Source organism: Solenopsis invicta, chromosome 8 (assembly GCF_016802725.1).
Source record: "Solenopsis invicta isolate M01_SB chromosome 8, UNIL_Sinv_3.0, whole genome shotgun sequence".
Lineage (NCBI taxonomy): Eukaryota > Metazoa > Arthropoda > Insecta > Hymenoptera > Formicidae > Solenopsis > Solenopsis invicta.
Genome location: NC_052671.1, coordinates 25,349,872 through 25,365,435, shown reverse-complemented (window position 1 = coordinate 25,365,435; position 15,564 = coordinate 25,349,872). Strand labels below are relative to the sequence as shown.

Here is a 15,564-nt window from a genome sequence, read left to right as displayed (position 1 = left end):
AAACATTTTGCTATGTCCATGCTGTGTACCGCTTGGAAATTGATTATAAAAATAATTGAGAATGTGAAGCACTAAATTAAATTTTTCAATGCTAAATTATAATTTTTACATAGACTTTAACTCAGATATGTTAAGGAGTAACGCCACTCTAGAGCCTCCAAAAAAGGCCTATTTTTGATCATTTTTTACAGGAAAACGAAAACAGTAAAGCAAAATCTTTTTTAAGTACCTTATTCTACATATTTCAAAGTATTAAAAAAATTTTTGTTGTGTAGTTTTATTACAAAATGGCGGTGAAAAAACTTGACCACACGTTTCGGAAGGTGCCTCACTGCCAAACCAAAATCTGCTCCAATTTTTGCTCTAGAACAAAGAACCAAATTTTTTTTAGTTCTTTATGTTATTAGCTAGCGAACTACGTACGGAAATTAAAAGATAATTTTTTTTGTATAAATGACACAAGTTTGAAGAAAAAGTTTACTTTTTTGACTAAAAATTTTGCAGAAAATTGTTTATAAAAAAAACAAAGTTTATAACGAAACGTAAAATCCGTACGTAGTTCGCTGGCAAATGTATTTTAAATGCTACAGTTAAAATCGGTCAAGATTTATAGGAGTTATGGGTTCGGCAAGCTTAAAAAAAGTGATTTCAAGAAAAACGCGTTTAAAGTTTTTGTGTAACAATCAGAGATAGAACTTTGTTTACCTTTAATCTGCACCATACAATTGGCTTTCCTTATTGATGTTCTCCTCCTCCTTAACCCTCTTGGTCGATTTTAGAGATAATCAAGTCCCTTTTGCAGCATTTGTTAGCAAGCGCACCGAATACTTGATGCGTCGCGCGTTATTCTCGAGGCAGTAATTGTAGCAGTTCGGTCCAATTGTCATGCTTAACTCTTCCATAATTTTTATAACGTTTGAATAGCCATCATTGAGTATGCAAACAGCAATATTACTTGCAGTATCAAGGATAACTTTACCGCTGAAAACTGTTTTTAGAGCCATTAACCAAATCAAAGTTGAAACTCTCATTACTGCTTTGTGTGTAGCCACTTAAACAACGTTCAAGAAGATCGTCACTGCTTAAGTCTTTATAGATTGGCTTAATAGCATCCAAAATCAGAAAGAGCTGGCTTTTGCTTGAATTCAGCTAATATATTAATGGTTTTCGCCTGGTGCCATTTACACCACGAATCTTTACCGGGCGGGCATTTATCATTCTGTGACTTTTTGTCTGTGAATAATTTATGATAAAGAGTTGTCCAGATCTCTCGTCTCATATTTACAATTGAATCATAATTACGATGGATCCAAAAAAAGAGACAATTCATTTATAAGTTTCCTATTCAATTTACTTTTTTCTCCAAGTTCTTTCGTGGATTTCAAGTGGCAAAGGCAGGTACCCATTCGTTTTTGGACATGATCAATGCATTCCCTTTTTTTTTACTCGTTCACTAGGAAGAAAACCTTACATAAGCTTCACTGTAGATAACTAATCCTTTTATTATTCTCAGAAGGATCTCTTCACAAACGCTTCATATCTTATCGAAAAGTACGATGCTTTAATCTTTCAAAAATGACACTTAGAGATCTTTCTTCGCTTTTAGATTTTTTGTACCTTATTTCTAAGACCTTAAAGTATCATTTAAGCAATAAAAAAAAAAAAAAAAGAAAACCGATTTTTTGAAAATTCTAGAATGGCGTTACTCCTTAAATTCTTAAGATTGCTTTTTATTCTTTTTAATTCTTAAATAAATAAATAATAACTTTTTATTATTATAAGTACGGTATATTAATTATACTGTTTAATCGTTATCACGTTTCTTCGTTCAACTTCTTTGTTACACAAGCGACAAAACTGTTCTCGATTCAACAGTCGCTGTTTCGCACGGCGATTTCTACACATGTACACAAATTGTATTCACGCATACGTACGCATATACAGCTAGTTACACAATGCTGTATATTCTTATTCATTTCCAGTTTCCATGTCATGTTCATGGAAAAAAATGTCGCTAATCCCACGGCAGAGAGACGAAGGCGTGCTACTCGACAGTAAGAATTATTTGGAAAGTGACATGATATACTCACTTCCAGCCCTTAAAAGTTCACCACGAATGGATTGTCAATCTACCATTTCCAAAAAACCGTCCTTTATTTTAATTTTAACACGCACATTTCTAGGAATAAAATTGGAAGTATGTACTTACACTTTTAAGCCGGCGGCAGATGATGCGATTTTTCCTGCTGGATTGCTTGCGATTTAGTAAATTGCTAGAAATGAACCAAACAGCTCGCAGAAATTCTAGTAATTCAGTAGATCGCAAGCAATCCAGCAGGAAAAATCGCATCGTCTGCCGCAGGCTTTCTATGCAATAAAACAATTTCAGAAGGTGTTTGTAGAAATTTGAAAAGAAAGTTAAAAGTGAGAAAGAAAAAGAAAATTCTTAAAGACTTACATATATATAATTCTATTTGTACTTTACGTAAATAATTAGATTCTTTAAAATAGACCAGTTAAAAATTAATTTTTAATCTGAAATTTTAAAATTGGAAATTATTCTATTTTCACAATTTTTTCAATTAAATCTTTAACAATTAATTAGAAATTTTAAATAAACTATTATAAATAAACTTTAATTTTATTATTTTTTAAATTCAACTATTTAAAATATTTATTAAGGCCTATACAAAGTTAAACAAAAGAATGAGTCTCTAATATTTCTTTCTTTCTTTAAATTTAGCCCCTGATTTATTTAAGTTTGCAATCATTCAGAATTAAAAGCATTTCTTTTTTAGATCTGCAGTTTATTGTATTATAAAGTCGCAGCGTAATGCAGTTTCATTATTCCCGTAATATCGACAGTGGCAACGACGTCCGTCGCGAATAAGCTTTCTTTTTCATCAATTTCCTTTTCCTTGTTGCGGCGCAGCGATTATGCGAGTTCGAACGATCGATTCGCATTTTTTTCACTCCCTCGAAATCGCGGCGTACAAACGGTCGCTTATCGTGTCTGTATCCTATTTCCGCGAAACGGACACGAGTTGCCCCAGCGACTGATTTACCCGAAAATCCCCGTTGCCGCTTTTTCTAGAGAGAGAGCGAGAGAGAGAGAGAGAGAGAGAGAGAGAGAGAGAGAGAGAGAGAGAGAGAGAGAGAGATGAGTGAGAAGTGAGGGGGTGGTGAGGGGGGGAGAGAGGAGGAGAGAGAGGAGAGAGAGAGAGAGAGAGAGAGAGAGAGAGAGCGTGTGTGTGTGTGTGAGAAAGCAAACAGAACTAGAACCGGATTCATAGATTGCGCAATATCTAAGCGACATCGAAAGAGTCTACCTCATCAAAGTCTTCGTGATGTGCAAGTGGAATGGCTATGAAAGAAAGAGTGGAGTCGACACGCTTTCCTATTTTTCATACTTTCAGTGATTACGAACATAAGCGAATAAAACACACAAAAGCACTATGGAAAGTAATATATTTTTATAACAGAACCTTGACATTTGTCAGTACGCAATGCATAGAGCAATAAAGCTATCGCCGTTTTGTAAACTTACGTTCGAGATGTCCAGTGAAAGAAAAAAATGCAATTATTATAATTTAACTATAATTAATAGTCATTTTTCGTGCTAACTACATAATTATAGTTGTTTTAATCATGAAAAGTATAGTTATTAATTATTAAATTACTACGTAATTCATAAACATTCGTACATTCAACAGCAAAGTTGACATTAATAAAACATCATGTATAACAATAATTTCTGTAATCCGTGCTTTATATACATTACAGCCTATTCTGCTCAGTCAACAAAATAAAAAAAGTCAACAATATAGTGGACCTACTACGCGCGCGCTAACTTTCAATCTTCCAATTTTTTTTATGGGCTTGCGAAAAATTAAACCTGTCACATGTGTTTAAACAGATCTAGATGCGGATATTTTTTTCACGAAATTCATGTATCAACTTTGTATGGTTCCCTCGTGAGTTCTTAATTTGTAGCATAAAACAATCTCCTAATATCTTGTGTATCCTGCCAATTAGTTTCGTGTACACATATAAGAAAGATTATCTTGTTTATTTAAGAATGTTTTAGCTACAATATTAGCTAGAATTTATCAAAATTAAAAAATTGCTTCTAAAATTTATTCTTTCTTTCTCTAATCAATAATAAAAATTTTGATCATAAATACCCGAATTTTGGTCCTACAAACCAACTGCAAAGAAAAACTAGTAAAAGCTTAAAATGGCTTATATGGAGAAAATGATACTTTGTTGCAGTTTTAGTTAAATAACTTTTAAACGTGTAAATGAATCAAAATGGTGAACTTTAGTACGCATATTTATTAGTATTATTAGTATTATTAGTTTTATTAGTATTAGCGTAAAAAATTTTATTTAATGCTACTTTCTCATAAAATTTGCGATTAAATACTATTAAATGTGATTTGAATGTTTTTAGTTTCAATACAAGTTTGCTTTTGAGAGACGGAAATGTATCACTGGTAAAGGTTATCACTTTCACTCGAGAGTTATTCTTAAAAATTATAATACATATTTAGTGAATTCGCATAAAATAACGTAAATATTTAATGAATATAATATAAAATATTCAGTGAGTAGCATAAAATAAACGTGCAACAATTCTGTGTCCACATAATTAGTTTTGTGTCTGTATGCGATACTTCTTTGGTGACGTTATTTTCGTGGAAGTCTTACGAATTTAGAAGATTGCAACTTCCTGTGTCGCAAAGCAGGAATTTAAATTGAAAAAACATTTCTCCGCATAATCTGTCTCAGGATAAGCATTATCGTTTGATGCGTGTCAGTGGGTCTCCACGATGTTACATCAGCCACCGGAGAATTCGCTTCCGTTGGCTTCAGTGATTCGACAGGAATGACGGCCATCGAGTTCGCCTGTTACATGAATTGCTCTGACATACTTCTCTCTCGCTCCTCTTATCTCCACTTATCTAACATCTTTGCTAATGTTACGGAAGTTATCTGCACTGTTTCAACTAAATCAGATATAATAGCTAGATATATCTCCCATTATGAGTTCAACTTACTAATTTCGACTCCGTTGGATAAATGAAGTAATAGAAGTATGATTCACATGTATATCTTCCTTTTCTTATTAGACCTAGAAGAATTTTAGATCCTGAAATATCAATATCTGTTTTAATCCTTTGCCTGTTAACAGTAATCTCATACTTCTTGTTTGCATGATATATTTATTAATATCATGTAATTCATTGTCGTATTTAAAAATGTTAATATGAAACTTTGGGCATCTTAAGGGGGCATATATACCTAGCAAGGTCAAAAAAATCAATTTTTGGATTATTACATATTTATAATGTTTAATATTGTGAGATTCTTTAATTATTTTATTTAAAATACATTTTTGGGCATTTAAACGTAAAGATTAATTGTACGTGTTAGTCCTTTTAAAACGGAAAGAGCGACTCACTGATGATCGGTTGCCTAGCAACCAAACAACAGGACAGAACTGCAATGCCTTGTATGTATTAATAAACTATCAGGCCCGCGGCGTATTACATATTACAATTTTACAATTTTTCGAGAATGTCTGGTGAAAATTTCAAGTCAAAATTCCGAAAAATAACATATTATAGTTTTATCATATGACTGATAGCATATTGGCACGCTGCACCGCGCCGCGCGCTGTTGAGATATTATGGTTTGACCACGGCCCGTCCCTTTGGTTTCGTGTCTAATACTTCGTGTCTAATATCTCAAAGACGCATTATTGGAGCGCTGTGTTGGTGACTATACTCACAACAGAATAGCAATAAAAGTTTTAACAGTATAATTTGGAAAATAGCTTTAAAAACGCACAGCGGTGCTATTACAGTAGAAATTGCTGCATACATAGCTGCTTGCATGTTCAACGATGATATAACTTCAATATTACGAATAATGAGCATTATGGGCATTTCTCGAGGACCGAATGCACACCAATATGCTGCGCGCGAAGATGATCGCCGCATAACGCAAGTCGAGGTATATACGCAGGAACAGACAAAAGAAGCGCGAATATGTCGCCGACAACAAAATTTAGACGATATGTGCATCTACTGCAGAGAACTTGTATTATGGGCCTAGAATTGACGACTCTGTGTAAGTTAAACAAATTTTATGTTTTATTAACAAAAACACATGTTGAATATTCAAACGCATTTTTCTCGAAACAAAATTTTTCAAACTGGTATCAGAAATATCTCAACAACCACTGAACCGATTTGCTTGAAATTTCTAGTGACTATTCTACACATAATTATCTATCGCGTATTGTAAGGATTTTTTTAGACCTCATGAATTTTTTAGAGGGGGGGGGAGGGCGAGGAAACAAAATGAATGGATTTTGTCTTAAAAATCGCAACGTTAACCTTTTGCATTCCAAATTATATTTTAATTTTGTTACCACCAGCTCCCAAGGCTTTTAAGTGTTTTATTTAAAATTTACTTCAACTAAAAAATAGGGCAATTTAAAAATAAGGCAAAAAAATGTCAAGTGAGATTCAACAAAGGAGCTCCTGAGATAAAAACTGATGTCGAGTCACATTCGACATAGGAGTGCAAAGTGCTAAATTTTAACACCCACCACATTGTCAAAAAATGATATTTTTGAAATTGAATACAATGCGCCAAAGATATTATTATATATTTTAACTTTCTATTATTATATATTTAAACATTTTTTGTTTCAATTGATTTTTGATGAAGGTACACTTGGTACCGTTTTAAGAGATTTTTTCAAGGCTGCCTCTTCGCGACATCGTATCTTCGATTTTGCGCAATTTTTTAATAAAAAAAATTATAAAGTTTCTTCAAAATGTATATTTTCAAAAAAACCCACAGTTCGGTAATTTCATCAGTTTCCAACAAAAATTCCAAGAAATTGCCATTTTTTGGCCTCCTAGGTATATGGTATATGCCCCCTTAAAGAAATTTAGCATTTGCTCCATTCTCTTCATGACTATCATACATTTAATATCATTGACACATTAAGCATTATCATAGGTAATAATATACATTAATATTATTAGTTATTACTTATTATTTAAAAAATCACAATTAAATTTTAATTCTAATTTCTCTTCATAAATATTACAATAAATATTACAATAGTTTGATAACAGTTGTGGAATTATAGAGAATGCTCTTCAGATATAGGTTCGTTCAATAATGTGCTACTGCTTCTTCTTTTTTATAACAGAGCGTTGTGGAGCGTTTTAGCCATACCTTAATGCATTCGTGTACTTGATGTTCGTAAAACCGGGTAGTCCCTTAAGAACTGATGAAGTCACCACACTATTGACCTTTAGTAGCACAAAGGACCTTTTATTATTCCGCTTTCCATAAAAACTGTACAACGATGCAATTTGATTTGATAAAAGGCTATGAAGTATGTTATTTGTTATTGATGTAATGTCTCCACAGCTTCCAATTGTTGACAAATAATTTGCCTAGAAAAAACTTTATTATAATTATAAGCTGTTCTAATTTTTACATTTTTAATTTTACGAATGCTTATTTTACCAAAAAACCTAAATTGTTTTCATTGTAAAGATATTGTTCTAATTTTGTAAAATCTTCAAATGTTATTGGTAGAATGCAAGGCAATTTCGGTAATTCGTTACATTTCCATGTATTTTCAATAGAATTGTTAGTATAACAGCTTTCAAAATCTGCAATATTTGATCGTTTTGATTAAAAATATACGTGTTTTGCCGTTTAATAAATGCAACTACAGCATTGATGTCAGAGAGGTTTTCATTTACATCTGTACGTGGCCTTGTATTTTGAATTTTTATTTCACGTATAGGATTTCTTTGTATAAATGATTCGTTAATGGCAGGTTGAATCAACTAATTACGTATTGTATTTGTATTATTATGCTTTGAATTAATTGGTTGTAACGGTACATCATTTCAAACAACAAAAACTTTATAGATATATAAATTGATATATGAATTGATATACAGGGTGTCTCAGCTACAGTGGCCACCCCCTTTTATCTTGTAAACTAGCAGAGATAGATCCAATAAATATTGTTACGACCGGGAAGGTCGTCTCGTTATCATACACACTCACTGTGACAATAACACGTGCACTCCCGAAATAAAAAGACAGACTTTTAAAAAGATAACTTTAATATAAGAACGTGACAGTTCGTAAGAAAGGTCAAGACGACGATACTTAACGAAAAAACATTTATTTATAGTGTTTTGGAAAGGTCTAGAGATAAGCTACAAGAATATGCAATAAAAAGTAGGCAGTTCCATTAAAAAAATGCAATTTTGACCATCATGATCTTCGTCCTCCACCCAAAGACAAATTTTTAGCCATCATTAGATACATTTTATTAAGTTCTACGACTTTGCTACTTACATTTTTTGCTATAGTTGATCTTTTTCGAGATATTTGATCGTTTTCGGAAGTTTACCCAACCCTGTATGTAAAAATAACTTAACGTTTTCGTTAAATATATACCGTAGAGATTCTCTTATCGTCTTCATATCAGTTGTAGATTCGTCAGATTCATCTACAATTATAATTAAATATATTAGCAGCCCGAGGAATTACAAAAATAACTGAATAAAATAACTGAAACAAAAATAACTGAATATCATAATAGTTTATTATTACACGAAAGTCTATTCAATAATTACAATGTTTATATTAAAAAACTCTACTTTTCTTTGCAAATGATATGATAAACAAACAAGATATTAAAATATATACACATTTCTTTAAGGCCACACTAAAAAGGTTTATTAAATAATTAATATCTCTTACATACCTTGTCTCTCTAAAGAATTATTGGGATCATTTCTTCGCATTTGTTTTACATTCAATAGTTCATCATCAATAGCAGCATTTCTTTTCTTATTTATCTTGCCTATTTCTTGTACAACACTATCGTTGAAAGGTAATTGTATACCTTGATGAATGACGTCAGTAGGCTCTACTAATAAAGCGCTGCATTGTTGTTGTTGTTGAATATCGTTGATATATCCACAATCTGTATTACATGTTGCTAATAGATTATTTTTTTCCGGAAGATCAATGTTATCCATTTGAGAGGCACATGTGTTTTCAACAATTTCATTATTCATTATTTCGATTATGTATGCACTTCTCAACAAGAAAGAAAATCTAGTGAACTGAAGACTTGTCTCGACGAGTTTCAAGAATCAAATGTTTTTTGTCACGAGACTGAAACATGATGTTATACTAGAGCGCTATGCGCTACGAGGCGCGAATTATGTATAATATGAATCTTATAGCGTTTTTGACTGCAGTGGTTTTTAACCCAGGTTTATTGCCGTTTGCCGGAATCGTTCAATTAGAATGGACGATCGTCCGTTCCAATTGAACGATCCCGACAAATGGTAACGAACCTGGGTTAAAACCCACTGCAGTCGAAAAAGCTATTAACATAAATGATATAAATGCTATAAATGCTAAATTATGCTGTAACGATAGCATCGTTACACAAGTAAATTATATCTCTTTCTCGCTCGCACGCCGGATTATAACGTATCGTTCCGTCTCTTTTACGCGCATACCCGATCACGTGACGTCAGTACTCTCCGTCTCGCTCACTCGCACGCGCGGCCACGTGACGTCGGTTCCGTCTTCCATCTCGCTCGCTCTTGCGCCCGGTCGCGTGACGTCACACGTAGCATCGCGCGGGCACGTGCGCGTAGGTACACGCCGAAAAGTGGGGTAAACACGTGGTTCCGACTGCGTGGGCGGCTGGAGGGTATAAATACGGAGCCACACCAGGAAGGAACAACCAGTCGGTTCCAAATCACCGGTACCGACACTCCGGGAGTACTCGGAGCTCCTTGGCTGGGTGTTCTCGGCTTCCGTATACCGGGTGTACTCGGTTTCCTGAAAACCCCTGACACCGAGCGTTCTCGGCTTCCTGACATAGGCCGGCTACGGCCTTCCTGACACCGGGCGTTCTCGGTTACCCGCACTCCTGTGCCGGGCGTTCTCGGCTTCCTGACACAGGCCGTTTACGGTCTCCTGATACCGGGCGTACTCGGTTATTCCGTACCGCACTTCTACGCCGGGTACTCTTGGCTTCCTGATACCGGGCTTACTCGGATACCCGTTTCTTTGCCTGTTACCTGTCCTTTAATTTCGATTCTTAATTTTGTTTTCTTTTCAGAGCAGATTTAGAATATTTTCACTCGGTCGGCGACGACGCGATTACCCGGAGTTACAACTTCCTCGCCGGATTTTTCCTTGGATATCCTCCGTCCCGAGCGTTCCGTCCGAATAAGCGCCCTCCTAACAAAGCGAGCGTATCGTGACCCCTTCCTCAGGCGAGCGATAGCTATTAAGTTGCGTTAGCATTAAGTCGCGTTACTTGTAATATTTTCCGAGCGTTAGTTTGTAAGATCCGCGTCTCAATCTACGCCGCGAGCGCTTAATTTAGTTTAAGTTTTCTATGTGTTCTCTATGCGAGTACGTTACAATTAGTTTTAGGTTCTTTCCGTGTGTGATCAAACGTTCCGGGGAACACGAGTTCCGAAGGTGTTAACTTCCTCTCTTCCTAATAAATTTTATTTTATTATTTTGTATCACGGAGTGTGAGGAGAAATTGATTTAAATAAATATTTTGTTAATTTTCTTTCAAATCGGAGTTCCTTCTTTTCTCGACCCTGGCACCGGCGAGCTAATCCGTGACCGCGAGAAAAGTCGAATCGTTACATGGCGCCCGAACAGGGACCTGATCCGTCGAGCTCCGATTTGTTATAAATGTTTCCTACACGAAGTGATATATATTATTATAATAAAACCCAGTTAATCGAACAGTTAGACCGACTCGGCTTAGAGAGTACCGGCACGTACATAGCACTCCGACAGCGGCTCCTGAAATATTTCCTGAGAAATCCAGAGCAGTTAGAAACTCTAAATATGGACAACGACGATCAACCAGGGGAAGGTCCTCCTCAACTTGTTATTAATCCACCGGCCGATGAAAACAACGACCGTTTGGATTCGGCAAAGGTGATGAATCAGATGCGGAAATGGGGCTGCCATTTCGATGGCAAAGACGCTATCTCTTTTTTGGAGCGATTAGATGAATTGCGACAAGGCTATGGATACACGGGCGATCAAATGTTGATGGGACTACCTGAAATGCTGAGAGGTGATTCTTTGCTGTGGTATCGGAATTGTAAGAGTTCCTGGACTACCTGGGACGATTTCTGCGACGATTTTAAAAGACAATTCTTACCTCGCCGGTATCGCACGCAATTAGTGCGAGAAATTCAAGGTCGATTACAACGAGCAGATGAGCCTTTCCACAAATACGCCACGGCCATGCTCACAAATATGCGTCGAGCAGGAAAGTTTTCTCCGGAAGAACAACTTGACCGGCTATACGAAAATATGAATCCGGAATATAAGTTATACATTCGCTTGGACGATCTCACTAGTCTTAGCGATCTCAGTGATAGAGCGGCCGAATTCGAAGCTATTGAAAAGCAACGGCGAGAATTACGCACAGAAAAGAAAACTACCTCCGGAAGTACCGTTGCGACAGCGTACAGTAGAGAAGAATGCTGTTGGCGTTGTAAACAGCGAGGCCACACACGCTTTGATTGCAAGCGACCTCCGAAGAAATTTTGCTCCAGATGTGGCAAAGACGGAATATTCACGAAAGATTGTCACCCCCCGACGGGAAACGCCGACCGGACCGGAGGAGACGCCGCCACCGACCGGTCCTCGCAAAAATCCCAGTGAGTTACCAGCCGCGGCCACATATACCTGTACAGATTCAAAATAAAGTGATAAGCGCTTTAATCGACTCCGGCTCCGAACTATCTTTTATTAATAATAAAACCGCCCAATACGCACAATCGCTCGGCTTCAATACAGAACACCAGGCCAGCATCGTACGAATGGCAGACGATACGGCCATTGAAATCCCCGGAACCGTGGATCTACCAGTTCAAATCGGGGGTAGGCAACACGTACACAATTTTCTTATAATGCCCTCTCTTAAGAGTGCGATGCTGATTGGCGTGGATTTATGGGCTAAGCTTGGATCAATGCTAAGGCCACCGCCTAAAGCCTACTTAAGAGACGTGGCATCTACAACGAAAGTAACGGCAGAAGGACTGAGCACTCAAACTCCAGAAGAAGAGCAGAGATTAAAAGAATTTCTAAAATATGAGTTGCGAAAATTCGAGAAAGTTCAGGGTCCGACCGATCGAACACAGCATCGCATCCGTTTGAAAACTAATCAGCCGATTAAGCAAAGATATAGACCGCGAAACCCGGCAATGCAAGCCGTAATCGACCAAGAAGTCGAAAAAATGATTATTGATGGCATCATCGAACCGTCCCGCAGTGCCTGGAGTTCACCCATTGTGGTTGTAAAGAAGAAAGACGGAACTCATCGCTTCTGCATCGATTTTAGAAAGGTAAACGAGGTTACAGAAAAGGACGCCTATCCGCTTCCTCATGTAACCGCTACTCTTAACAAATTACGAGGTGCCCGATACCTGTCTACGCTCGACCTCGTAAGCGGATACTGGCAAGTTCCGCTACATCCAGAAAGTCGACCTGTTACGGCTTTTACGGTGCCTGGAAGAGGATTAATGCAGTTCCGCGTGATGCCTTTTGGCCTCCATTCGGCGCCAGCCACCTTTCAACGTCTCTTAGATGAAGTGCTAGGTCCAGAACTTGAACCTAATGTGCTGGTGTACCTAGACGACATCATCATCGTTAGTCAGACCTTCGAAGAACATCTTCAACATCTTCGTGAAGTATTTCGACGACTACGAGAGGCTAAGCTACGAGTTAATCCCGCGAAATGCCATTTCTGCAGGGAGCAATTAAAGTATTTGGGCCACATAATAAATCGCCAGGGCATCCGGACAGACCCTGAGAAAGTAAGCGCCGTGGCGAACTGGCCCGCTCCGACCACGATACGCAAGGTACGACAATTCCTGGGGATGGCTTCTTGGTATCGCCGATTCGTACCGAATTTTTCAAGTATCGCAACACCGATAACTAAGTTAACTGGAAAGAATGTCAAATGGACCTGGACCGAGGAACAAGAAAAAGCTTTCCAGCAACTAAAGGAGGCATTAGTAAGCGCACCAGTCCTAGCCTGTCCGGATTTTAGCAAGCGCTTTATCCTTCAGACCGACGCCAGTTCGTACGGCCTCGGAGCTGTCTTGACTCAACATCAAGAAAGCGGCGAACGAGTAATAGCTTACGCCAGTCGCACTTTAAATGGCGCAGAGAAAAATTATAGCGCCACGGAATTGGAGTGCCTAGCAGTCGTCTGGGGCATAAAAAAAATGCGAGGCTATTTAGAAGGCTACGCCTTTACCGTAATAACTGACCATCAATCATTACGATGGCTACAGAAACTGGAGGAACCGACCGGACGCTTAGGACGCTGGCTCTTTGAGTTACAGCAATACGATTTTGACATTCAATATCGCAAAGGCAGCCTTAATCGAGTAGCCGACGCTCTTTCCAGGCAACCAGAAGTTTGCAGTACGCAAACAACTCCGAAATGCAGCTGGTACCGCCGGGTATTAACAGGAGTTAAAAATAAACCAACGGATTACCCGGACTTCCGTGTGCAACAAGGACGACTTTATCGGCACATCCTGCACGAATTAGACTTTCGTGAAAGCGATCCTGCCGAGCAATGGAAACAATGTGTTCCTAAGGAAGAACGCATGACCATACTTCAGCGACACCACGATGAGCCTACAGCCGGTCATCTCGGAGTAGCAAAGACTATTGCTCGGATGGCCAGATTATATTATTGGCCAGGTATGTTCCAGGACATCACGAAATACGTACGACAATGCCCGACTTGCTTAGCGCACAAGATACCATCAATGAAACCAGCTGGAAATTTACACACGACTCCAGTGACCACGCCGTGGAAACAAGTGACTTTGGATTTAGTCGGTCCTTTGCCGAGGTCAGTGAACGGACATATATGGCTTCTGGTCATGCAAGACCGTTTTAGTAAATGGATAGAGTTAAAACCACTCCGTCGCGCCACGGCCCCGGTCGTCACCCGAGCAATCGCCGAAAAAATTATACACCGTCACGGATGTCCCGATCAAATTATTTCCGACAACGGAACGCAATTAAAATCAGTACAGCTGGCCGAACTCTTGCGCGCCTTTCAAATCGAGCATCGCACCACACCGGTAAGAGCGCCTCACTGTAATCCTGTCGAACGAACAAATAAAACCATTAAAACTATGATTTCACAATTCGTGGGGAAAAATCATAGACGTTGGGATGAATATTTACTACCCTTACAATTCGCATATAATACTGCAAGGCACGAAACCACGGGTTATACCCCGGCCTATTTAAATCACGGCCGCGAATTGGCTTTTCCGCATCCGCAGGATCGCCGATATGCCGAAAACACGACACCGCATATTACGCGCCGTCGTTTAGAAGAAGCATTCGAGGTAGTCCGCATCAATCAAGCCCGAGCTTTTCAAAAGCAAGAAACGCACTACAATCTCCGCCGAAGAAATTGGAGACCGCAAATCGGCGACAAAGTCTGGAAACGTGAGTACCCGCTATCAAGTAAAGCCGCCGGATTCAATGCAAAACTTGCCCCGCGATACATTGGACCGTTAGAAGTAAGACGCATTATTTCCCCGGTAATTGTGGATTTGCGAGACACGCGAGGACGCTGGCACCGACATGTGCATATCCAAGACTTAAAAACCGCTCCGGAAGAAAGCAAAATTTCAATTTGTAATTTTATAAGTAAAACCGTGCCCCCGACTTGCGACGCCCCTGCATTACATTTCCAGAAAAATTCACGCCCCCACGTTGCCACATCTATACGGGCGCAATTCGAAAATTACCCGAAAACCATTGCAAAAGCGCACCAACCTAATAAGGTCAAGTACCGCACATACAACCACAGTCGCTTGCAAAAGCTTGAGAAGGTAACACGGTTCTGCAAAGTCACAAGGATGGAGAGTAAAGAAGAAATTTTCCGGCGATTATTCGGAGATATCTCCGACCTCTCCGACGAGGAACCGGTGTCAAAGCATCGAAGCGCGAATCACGTTGTACCGCGCGTCGGCACGAAAATACAACGAGGCGATCGAGAGAACGCCGCTAAAAGGGCCATTTTTCTCAAATCACCGCCGCCGCAAAGGAACCAACAACAAAAAAAGGGAGCAAACAAGAAAAATCTAACTCCAATAACGTTGCGTAAAAAGACCGATAATACTCCAACGCGCATCGTTCCCTCCATCGCGGCAGTGACCCAACCGATAGAGATCGCCGCTCCGACACATCCGGAAACTATCCCCGTGACATCGACGCCTATAAATATAGTTCCAACACAACCACGAATGGAGGAACAAATACTATGGAGGACACCGGAACTTTTGAGCGATGATACACCAACACTCGAACCGATTGATGTTCGTGCAATTAATGTGACACCGCCTCCGCCACCACCCGTAAAGATCACATTACCAAACGGTCGAGTAGTCGACATACCTTATT

The 15,564-nt window shown here is 38.6% G+C and overlaps 2 long non-coding RNA genes across 3 annotated transcripts; both read right to left on the bottom strand.

Moving 5' to 3' along the window:
- Positions 1 to 64: 64 nt before the first annotated feature.
- Positions 65 to 2,526, bottom strand: LOC120358409. 2 transcript variants are annotated; one of them, XR_005575374.1, is made up of 3 exons: positions 2,091 to 2,526; positions 706 to 1,453; positions 65 to 363 (listed from the first exon to the last, which is right to left on the bottom strand). It is a non-coding gene; the product is annotated as an uncharacterized LOC120358409 (long non-coding RNA). The 2 variants fall into 2 exon arrangements; XR_005575373.1 differs by lacking the exon at positions 2,091 to 2,526 and having other exon boundaries at positions 706 to 1,595.
- Positions 2,527 to 3,470: 944 nt separating this feature from the next.
- LOC120358408 lies at positions 3,471 to 9,565 on the bottom strand. The gene is made up of 2 exons (XR_005575372.1): positions 8,410 to 9,565; positions 3,471 to 7,706 (listed from the first exon to the last, which is right to left on the bottom strand). It is a non-coding gene; the product is annotated as an uncharacterized LOC120358408 (long non-coding RNA).
- Between the last annotated feature and the right edge of the window lie 5,999 nt (positions 9,566 to 15,564).